The following is a 10,892-nucleotide window of genomic DNA, read 5'->3' on the forward strand; positions in this document are numbered from 1 at the left end:
AGTGAACCAGTGGATAGAAGATCTCTCTCTCTCTCTCTCTCTCTCTCTCTCTCTCTCCCTCTTTCTCTGCCTCTCCTTCTCTCTGTGTGTAACTCTGAATTTCAAATAAATAAGTAATCCTTTAAAAAAAGGTCCTTCATGAAGCTGGAGCATGACCGTTCCACTGTACAGATGGAGAAACTGAGGCTCAGAGGGATTGTGGCAGACCTGGGCCTCCAGTCCCCTCAGTCTCCGCGTTGGGCCGTGGCTGCCCGAGAAGTTTGGAAAGGAAGCCATTTCGTCTCCTCACGTTTGCACCTGCTTACCACGCTCCCTCTGGAAAGCGGTGTCCTTACTAACCCCAGAGCAGCCTTGCAGTGACCGGCACGGCCACGGTGACGCCACGTGCCCTTAGCTCATCCAAGCGCTCTGATTCGGTGGCTGTCACCGAGCAAACTGGCCTTGTGTCCCCTGAACGTCCATCTCAGCTGACTCCTCTCTTCGGGGCATGGCGTCCCCTGCTTCTTTGGAAGCACAGTGTGTACAGGGCTCAGGGAGAAAGGCCAGGGAAAACAGCTCCTGAAAGGTGAATTAAAACAAATAAGCAGGGCTTAGCATTGTCATGAATGGCGTACTTCTTCCTCCTTATTTAGTGAACAGACTGGGGAGCGACGTGGGGGCGGGGTTGGGCCTCTAGTCCTGTCCATCTCTCTGCACGGCCTGCTGCTCCAAGTGTGGACCGTGGAGCTGCCCCTTGGAGGTCACGAGCAGCTTGTGAGAAGCGTAAAGCTCTCAGGCCTAGTGGATCAAACTCTGCGCCTTGGCAAGATGCCTGGGTGGTCTGTAGGCACGGTTAAAACAGAGCTTCAAACGTGTCCAACTCGACTCTGTATTGTGTATTATATTTTCTCTTCTTTTTTAAGATTTATTTTAATTATTTGAAAGAGTTACAGAGAGAGAGAGAGACAGAGAGTAGTCTTCCATCTGCTGGTTCACTCCCCAAATGGCTGCCACAGCTGGGGCTAGGCCAGAGCCAAGACAGGAGCCAGGAGCTTCCTCTGGGTCTCCCATGCGGGTGCAGGGGTCCAAGCACTTGGGCATCTTCCACTGCCTTCCCAGGCCACAGCAGAGAGCTGGATCAGAAGTGGAGCAGCCGGGACTCGAACCGGTGCCCATATGGGATGGCAGTGACACAGGTGGCGGCTTTACCTGCTCCCCCACCATGCATGTCCCCATTGTATTTTCTAAAGCAGACGTTGGTGGGATGTAGGAATACCTTTGATTTTTGTAGATCGCCATTATACCTATAACCTTGTCAAATTCTCTCATTAGTTTATAACACTAATTGTCTCGGGTTTTCTTTTTCTTTCTTTCTTTTTTTTTAATTTTTGACAGGCAGAGTGGACAGTGTGAGAGAGAGAGAGACAGAGAGAAAGGTCTTCCTTTGCCGTTGGTTCACCCTCCAATGGCCGCCACGGCCAGCGCACTGTGGCCGGCGCACTGTGGCCGGCGCACCACGCTGATCCGAAGCCAGGAGCCAGGTGCTTCCTCCTGGTCTCCCATGGGGTGCAGGGCCCAAGCACCTGGGCCATCCTCCACTGCACTCCCGGGCCATAGCAGAGAGCTGGCCTGGAAGAGGAGTAACTGGGACAGAATCTGGCGCCCCAACCGGGACTAGAACCCGGTGTGCCGGCACCACAAGGCGGAGGATTAGCCTATTGAGCCGCAGCACTGGCCCTCGGGTTTTCTACAGAGAAAATGATAGTGTCTGCTATTTTGTCTTTTTTCCTTCAATCTTATGCTTCTCTATTTTTATTGTCTTAATCCATTGGCTAAGATGACTGATACAATATTGAGCTCCAGATGTGTCGGCAGATGTCTGTCACATTCTTGGTCTTAACTGATTCGCTATTTCAGCATACATGTAGCCAGTGCCCACCACATTACAGGTGTTTTCCCAGGCATGGGGTGAGGGGGTTATCATTGTATCAATTTTCATTTCATTCTTGGCATTTAGTTCGGAAAAAAGTCACTAAATAGAATTATTATTGATAGTCATGAGTGATTTTAAATATTAAAAAAAAATCAGTTCTCTGAAGTTGTAAGAGTGTATTATCTCAGGGCTGGCACTGTGGCTCACTATGCTAATCCTCCTCCTGTGGCGCTGACACTCTGGGTTCTAGTCCCGGTTGCTCCTCTTCCAGTCCAGCTCTCTGCTGTGGCCCGGGAAGGCAGTGGAGGATGGCCCAAGTGCTTGGGCCCTGCACCTGCATGGGAGACCAGGAGGAGGCACCTGGCTCCTGGCTTCAGATCGGCGCAGGGCACCGGCCGTAGCGGCCATTTGGGGGGTGAACCAACAGAAGGAAGACCTTTCTCTGTCTCTCTCTCTCCTAACTCTGCCTGTCAAAAAAAAAAAAAAAAAAAAGAATGTATTATCTCAGGGCCAGCACTGTGGCACAGTAGATTAAGCCACTGCCTGTGACACCAACATCGCATACGGCCACCAGTTGGTGTCCTGTCTGCTCCACTTCCAATCCAGTTCCCCGCTAAGGTGCCTGAGAAAGCAGTGGAAGATGGCCCAAGTACTGAGGCCCCGGCCACCCACGTGGGAGGCTCGGATGGAGTTGCAGGCTCTTGGCTTCCACCAAGCACAGCCCTGGCCATTGTGGCCGTTTAGGAAGTGAACCAGTGGATAGAAGATCTCTCTCTCTCTGTCAACTCTGCCATTCAAAGAAATAAATAAATCTTTTTAAAAAGAGTGCATGATGTCTTTTATGAAATTGGCTTAATTCAATTACATTCAATTATTAAATTTATATCTAAACTTACTTTTTACTTCTAAAATAATATTTTATTAGATTGTACCAATAATCAAAATTTGGTATAATGATTAACATCAAACTTACATGTAAATAACACAGTGATGGCTGAGAAAATGAGCAGCACCAATGAGCGACCACCACCTATGTGTTAGAATAGCGAAAATTCAGAACACGAACAACACTGAAAGCTGGCGAGGATCAGAGCCGTTGTGACACACACCCTGAGCACTCATCGGCCCTGGGGAACTGACAGGTGCACTGTTGTCAGGTGTTGGCCACAGTGCTGTCAGCCATGCCGCCTGGCACACCAGCCAAGGGGATGTGTTAGAAGTGTGTGCACCATCCCTACCTGGCCTCTGTAATATTTGTGCTTTCTTTCTTTTTTAAAAAATTATTTATTTGAAAGAGTTACAGAGAAGAAGAGGCAGAGAGAGAGAGAGAGAGAGAGAGAGGTCTTCCATCTGCTGGTTCACTCCCCAGATGACTGCAACAGTCAGAGCTGCACTGATCCGAAGCCAGGAGCCAGGAGCCTCTTCCAGGTCTCCCACTGGGTGCAGGGGCCCAAGAACTTGGGCCATCTTCTACTGCTTTCCCAGGCCATAGCAGAGAGCTGGATTGGAAGTGGAGCTGCCAGGACTCGAACCGGCGCCCATATGTGATACCGGCACTGCAGGCGGCTGTTTCACCTGCTACATCGCAGCGCTGGCCCTGTATTTGTGCTTTCACACTTGACGATCACAAGGAGACCAATCCACGGAGGGAGTCTCCACCCTGACAGCCTGGATTCAGAAGTCAGTGCCACAGGAAACAAAAACAAGGTTGAGAAATGTCCTCGATGAAGCAGGCTGAAGATTCCCAACCATTAGTGCAGGGCCCGAGTCTCAGTCGGATCCTGGATTGGGGAAAAAGCAAACCAACCGGATAGAAAGAGGATTCCCCGGGACGACAGGGGGAATTTGCATGTCAGACACTAGATAACTGGATTTGGATAACAGCACTACGTCAGTGTCGAATTTCTTGAGTGTCTAGTTGTGCTGGATCCTGTAAGAAAAGGGGAATTATTTGGGGATGAGGGTCTACAGCTTGCCTTCAAATGGTGGTGTGTGACAGAGGTAGAGCAATTGTAGCAAATTGTTAGCAATTGGCGAATTAGAGGCTTATGAGTGTTGACTGTAGCCTCAATCCTGCCATTTTCCTGTCAAGTTCAAATTCTTTAAAATAAGATCTTGGGGGAAATGTGGCTATGAGCCACCACTTCATTTCTCAGTGTATCCCTAAGGACGAATCAGGTCTGCAGGCAGCAACATGTGAAGGGTGAATAGGCTGCAAGAGGTTCAGGACATTGTCCTTCCATTCACGTCCAATACACAGCAGGGAACCGCGGGGTAGCTGCCTGTGGATGCGCGGGGCCAGGTCTGCACCTGACTGCTGTCCGTTTCCTGCGGGCCGTCTGCACACGGAGGAAGGGAGCGGGGAGGCAGGGCAGGAGAGGACTCCGACGTCATCGGTGAAGCCGTGCTTCCAAAAACAAGGAAGCAAAAGCCAATGTGGACAAAAACAAAAAGAAAGAAAGATAAAAATTATTCCTTTTTTTTTTTTTTTTGACAGGCAGAGTGGACACTGAGAGAGAGACAGAGAGAAAGGTCTTCCTTTTGCCGTTGGTTCACCCTCCAATGGCCGCTGCAGCCGGCGCATTGTGCTGATCTGAAGCCAGGAGCCAGGTGCTTCTCCTGGTCTCCCAGGGGGTGCAGGGCCCAAGGACTTGGGCCATCCTCCACTGCACTCCCGGGCCATAGCAGAGAGCTGGCCTGGAAGAGGGGCAACCGGGACAGAATCCAGCGCCCCAACCGGGACTAGAACCCGGTGTGCCAGCGCCGCAGGTGGAGGATTAGCCTATTGAGCCGCGGTGCCGGCCGATAAAAATTATTCTTAAGAGAGCCTATCTTGGGCAAATGATAGGAGGTGTTTTTTGTTTGTTTGTTTGTTTGTTTTTAAGAGAGAGAGCGAGTGAGCGCGTGAGCGAGCACTCCTAATGCTGATTCACTCCCCCAATGCCTGAGCAGCTGTGGGAGGGTGGGGATAGAAGCTGGGAGCTGGGAACGCAGTCCAGGTCTCCCAAGTGCGTGGCAGGAATCCAGTTACTTCAGCCGTCACTGCTGTCTCCCAGGGGCTGCATCGTCAGGAGCTGCAGCTGAGACTCGAACCCAGGCACTCAGGACAGGAGGCACAACCACTAGGCTAAACCCCGACCTGGAGGTTCCCCTTCTCACTTTTTTCCTGGAATTTTTTTTTTTTTTTTTTTTTTTTTTTTTTTTTGGGCAGGCAGAGTTACTGAGAGAGAGAGAGAGAAAGGTCTTCCTTCCGTTTGTTCACCCCCCCAATAGCCGCCATGGCTGGGGCCTGCGCCAATCCAAAGCCAAGAACCAGGTGCTCCCTCCTGGTCTCCCATGGGGTGCAGGGCCCAAGCACTTGGGCCATCCTCCACTGCACTCCCGGGCCACAGCAGAGAGCTGGCCTGGAAGAGGAGCAACCGGGACAGGATCTGGCGCCCCGACCGGGACTAGAACCCGGGGAGGATTAGCCTAGTGATCTGCGGCACCGGCCCTGGATTGTTTTTAAGGCTTTGCCTCCTCCCTGAGCGCGAAAAGGAAAGATCTAACGTCTGTGTTGTGTCAATCAATCGCCGGCTTGCCAGTCTGAATGAGCAGAGTCCTTGTGAGAGGCCGGGGCGCGTGGGTTGCTGCGTGGCCTTGGCACGCAGAGCACGGGGCTAATCGTGTGTCTGTGTAGCAGAGTGCCTGGCACACGGCAGGTGCCCACAAAAGGTTACTTGCTAGGACTCGTGCGTGGGGCAGGGCTGTGACTGCCGTCCTTTCCCTCCTGGCCTGCTCTGGGGCCCACGCCTCTGCTCCCCGCATTCCGGCAGCGGCTTGGTGGCACACCCAGGAGCAATCCCCACCATGAAACCCCGCAGGGGCCAGCACCTTGCTCTATGTGTCTCACGCAGCTGGTGCTCAGGAAATAATTTTGGAATGAATGACACCAGTGCATGACTGGCCACTGGTTCCCCTCTCTCAGAACTCACTTCCAGAAACGCCTTGGCCTTGCGGTGACTCCACTAACTCGCATCTGAGTGAGTTCCCCTCGTCTGGTTTCCTCCACCTGGGCCCCGGGGCGTGTCGTCCTCCTCCAGCAGCCACAACCGAGCAGGCCCTGGCACTCTCACGGTCAAGGTGCTTAGCGGGCAGGCAGAGCCCTAAGAAAGCTCTGAGCCCAGGGCCGAGGTGGGGTGACTGGGGCTGAAGGGATTACAAAGCCCGTGCAGTGGCTCAGGCCGTGACCTGGATAATTGTGGACTTCCAGCCTCCCACGCTGGAATGCTCTGGGTGACCGCCCAGGCCCCAGGGCGGGAGAGCCGCTCTGTGTCTGCATGTGCAAAGGGCTGCGCACTGGGCTGGGACCCTGCAGGAGTGTCTCCTCACCTCCTCCGGGCCTGTCTGCACAGCTGGCTGCCAGTCACAGCTGGAAGAGCGACCCTGGGCTGCTCCCTGGGGGCCTGCAGGCTGGCGGGAGGCAGGGAGCCAGCGGGGCCCGGCACCAGGCTCTGCCAACGTGGCTGCTCGCGGGGGCAGGCCTGGGGAGCAGGAGCTGAGCCAGGCCAAAGAGGTCAGTTACTGGCATGGGGGCTGCACAAACCAGCTGGACAGGGAGAGGAGGGAGCAGGTGGGCTCTGCTGTGCCCCAGAGGGGCTGTAGGAAGGGTGGGAGGGCTGGGCACCTGTCACGGGGTCTCCCCAGGGCTGCCAGGGGCCAACCCTGTAAACTGCTATGGCTCTAAAGGAACCAGGCCACTGGTAAAGGGAAGACAAGAGCCACTTGGGAGAGCGCCCCTAAAGCGTGGGGCAAACGCAGGACAGGGTTGCGACCGGGGTGATCAGACCTTCATTTCTATTGACCTTCATCTGGAGGGCTCGTCTGGATTTCTCTTCAACCCAGACCACAAGAAAATCTTCCCTTTCGGGAAAAGGCATCATCAACATCCATTCAGCCTCCCAGAAGCTCTGTGGGCACCTGCTGTGTGCCAGACATGGGTAAGATGGGGTGCCGTGGTGTTATGGCGATGTCCCCACCCCCGCCCCGGGCGCTCTCTCCGGCAGTCTTCTCCCTCCTCTCCCCGGAACCCCCTCTCGGGAAGGCAGTTTAGCCCTGTGCTAAGTACAAGGGTCTTCAAAGGGTTCAGGGATGTGGGAGATGTGCCCTCCTGAGACTACCTGCCCACCAAAGGCTGGACTCAGAGACACGACGGAAGCAGAAAGCAAGGCGTTTATTTCTCCCGGTGAGCATCCAGTGGTCTCGGGCTCTCAGCTCCTCTTATCCCTGCCACGCAAAGGCCCCTTCCCCCTGTTTCTCATTGGTCGAGAAAGTTGGGGGTTATAATCTGAGCCCGGATGGACGGTGTCAGAGGTGGGGTGGGCACCCGGGCCTGTTGCTGGGCAGATGGGAGGAGGGTGGGGGAGGCTGGGGTTAGGACAGCACAGGGAGGGGATTTGTGGTGACGGCGATGTCTGGGAGAATGCTTCTGACAGCTGCTGGTTCAGACAGATGCCAGGAATTGGCACAGACAGGGGTCCTGTGGTTACTGGTTATAGATACAGTTGGGGGAGTTGGTAACTAAAAAAAGGCAAAGGACAAGACCTGTCAGCAAGCTAGCTACTAACCTGCATCGAGGTTTCCCCCCTTAGCTCCCTCCCCAGCCCTGCCACACACGGAGGCCCCTCTGCAGCCGGGGACCAGGCTCTGCCATCATGGCTGGACTACGGCTAAGCTGAGTCCTTATGAAAATCCCCCCTCGAGCGAGCTGCTCCTAGCAGCGAGACGTCTACTCAGAGAGAGACCATGCGAGGATTTCAGGGTGGGCTCGCACCGAGGTCACCCCGAGGGCAGTGCCCGCCCCGTGCCCTGCCGTATCCCCAGTGTCCAGAACGGGGCTGGGCAAGTAGCAGGGCCACTCTGGGTGGCTGCGGGTAAGAAGCAAGTCGTGTCTGCAAGGGTGAGGAGGAGCTTGGTGGAAAAGGGTGCCCAGGGAGCAGCAGGAGCACAGGGCTGAGCGGGGTGAGAGGAAAGGGAGGAGGAGAAAGGGAAGGGGGGAGGAAGAGAGAGCCTGGGTGCTAGCGTCAGCCTTCTTACCAGGACTGTGGTGAGGCTGGGGAGGGCGGCGGGGGCGACAGGTGCCTCTGATGTAGCTGTCATGGGGGTGTTTTGTGCTGTCATGGGGGTCAGGAGAGTTGAGGCAGGAGAAGAGGAAAAAGACGTGAATGCTGCAGGGAGTATCAGGGAGGGCATCTGGGAAGAGGTGACACTCCCCACCCCCGTTAGGTCCAAGGGAGACGTCTCAAGGCTGTTCTGTGCAAAGGACACTCCGGACACTGTTCCTGTTTGCTGGATTACAAACTGTGAAGTGCAGGGGCCGGGGGATTCGGCTCGCCTTTGTTTGCTGTGTAGGATTTGCTCAAGAATTGGGACAAGCCGGGCATTCCAGCTGCGGGCGCCTCGGCGAGCGCTGAGTCAGACCACAGGCTACTGCCTGGAAAAGCTGGGATCGGGCAGAAAGACGGTGGAGAACGTTCTAGGCGGAGCGGACGACAGAACTACAGGCAGGCAGGGCAGCCGGTCCTGCAGAGCCGGGGGGTGTGAACAGTGTAACTGATTACGATCCTCAAAGATGAAACAAAACCTGTGCTGGCCCCCAGATCAGTGTCTGGGTTTCATTTTCAGCCGAAGCGCTGGGGAGATGTGGACAGGGAACCATTGTTGACCGAGAGCTGCCAGCGACAAATGGCTGTCGGCTGTGACCAGCCAGGACCAGCTGTGTGCATCTTTTTCTGCTTTTCTTGAAAGGCACAGAGAGAGAGAGAGAAAGAGAGAGAGAGAGAGAGAGAGAGAGAGAGAGAGTTTCCACTTGCTGATTCACTTCGCAAATGGCCGCAACGGCCAGGGCTGTGCCAGGCCAAAGCCTGGAACCTGGAACTCCATCCAGGTCTCCCATGTAGGTAGCAGGGGTCAAGGATGTTGGCCATCTTCTGCTGCTTTCCCAGGTGCGTTAGCCGAGAGCTGGATTTGCACTTTTTTTTTTTTTTTTTGGACAGGCAGAGTGGACAGTGATAGAGAGACAGAGAGAAAGGTCTTCCTTTGCCGTTGGTTCACCCTCCAATGGCTGCTGTGGCCGGCGCATCGCGCTGATCCGAAGCCAGGAGCCAGGTGCTTCTCCTGGTCTCCCATGCGGGTGCAGGGCCCAAGCACTTGGGCCATCCTCCACTGCATTCCTGGGCCATAGCAGAGAGCTGGACTGGAAGAGGGGCAACCGGGACAGAATCCGGCGCCCCGACTGGGACTAGAACCCGGTGTGCCGGCGCTGCAAGGCAGAGGATTAGCCTAGTGAGCCACAGCGTCGGCCTGGATTTGCACTTGAACAGCAGGGGCTTGAACCTCAGCTAAAATATGGGGTGCTGGCCTGCGAGCTCTGGCGCAACCTGCTGTGCCACAATGCCTGCCGGTGCGGACCCCAACACAGATAAGTTCCAGCCGCCAACCCTGTATGGATGGTGTGCTGGCTGCTGAGGCGACCATGATGAATAAGATGGAGGGGTCTCCTGCCCTTGGGTGTTATGGTCTAGTGGCGGGAGATGTAAGCCTTAACAACGAGTACAAGGAATTAAGGGATCGGAACAAAAAAAAAAAAACCAGGGTGAACTTGGGTAGGTAGTCAAGGAAGGCCTCCTGGGAGAAGTGTCACTAAAGCTAAAATCTGAGGACAAGGAGTTGGGGGAATCAGGACTTGCCGGGTATGTGGGGGCGGGGAGTAAGTGCAGAAGCGCCCATGGTAGAGGCTTGGGGTGTCTAAGGGCAGTCAGTCTGAGAGCACAACCCATCACGGGGTGGCTGGTTGGTGGACACCTGAGCCCACCTGGTCTGTATCTCTCTCAAAAGGCGTTGCTCTCGGCAGCACCCATGGGCACGACTCCAGTGGAGGTGCACCTGTTGGACAGGGAGCGCAGAATATCCATCGGCTCCCTCCATGCCACCGGACAGCAGAAGGGCTCGCCATTTTTTGTCTGTGCTAAGATCTTGGTGAACTGTCATTTAAAAACCCGTAACTGGCACAGCCGCCGCCGTGTGCTCCCATTGGCCTCTCTGTGCCCTGGCAAGGAAGGAAGTTCCTCTCCTGAGAATTCCAAGGGGGATGTGTCCCAGCCACTGGGGCCCCACCTCCCACACAACCTTTCTTCTGCAAACTGGACAAAGCACCTGCCAGGGGTGGGACCCTCACCGCAGGGACAGCCCACTCTGCTCCCAGGACACAGGAGCTGGTGGAGCCGCCTGTCTCAGCGGGAGCCCGAATCCCGCTCCTGCCAGCGCCAGTCCTGCTGTGATCTGTGGCTGCTCTCTCCCCAAGGGCCCTCCAGAGGCCAGGAGAGAGTTGGGGTGCTCCTGAGTCTCCGTCCAACCACAGGACAGCCCCGGTGCCCGTCCGCCCGTGTGCTGGACCCAGGCACCTCCCAGGCTTCCGGAAGTCTGCTCCCCTTGGGCGCAGGGGCAGGCCAGGCCCAGGCTCTGGGCGCACTCTCCTGGGAGCTCCCACTTCCTGCCGTCTTGGCCAAAGACAGCCACTGCGCCCGTGCTGTGCCTGGCGGCGGGCTTGGGGCCACACAGGCTGGCTGGGCTGTGCTTCCCATCCTGTCCTGTGCATGTCCGCTGTGGGTGGGTTGGGGATGGGGAGCTCAGGCCAGGGCCTGTTTGCCATCTTCATACTGAACTTGGGTCATCTTGCGGTTGATTGAGATCTTTCCAGGACGCAACTGGGACCAAAGCCCAGATGCCTCCGCCCGACACCCCGCCCTCTCTCTGGCCGACCCCGCTGTATCTCTTTGCTCAATCTTCCCCATCATTCCTGAACTGCTCATAAGTCACGTGGGGGCGTGTCTCCCCGACCTCACTCTGTGCCCAGCATCTGCTGTGGATCAGCTCAGAATGCAGGCTTGAGGCAGGCGAAATCATGAACCCATTATACGTCTGAGGTCACACAGCTAACTAG

This window comes from Lepus europaeus, chromosome 5, assembly GCF_033115175.1.
Source record: "Lepus europaeus isolate LE1 chromosome 5, mLepTim1.pri, whole genome shotgun sequence".
In the NCBI taxonomy this organism is placed as follows: Eukaryota; Metazoa; Chordata; class Mammalia; order Lagomorpha; family Leporidae; genus Lepus; species Lepus europaeus.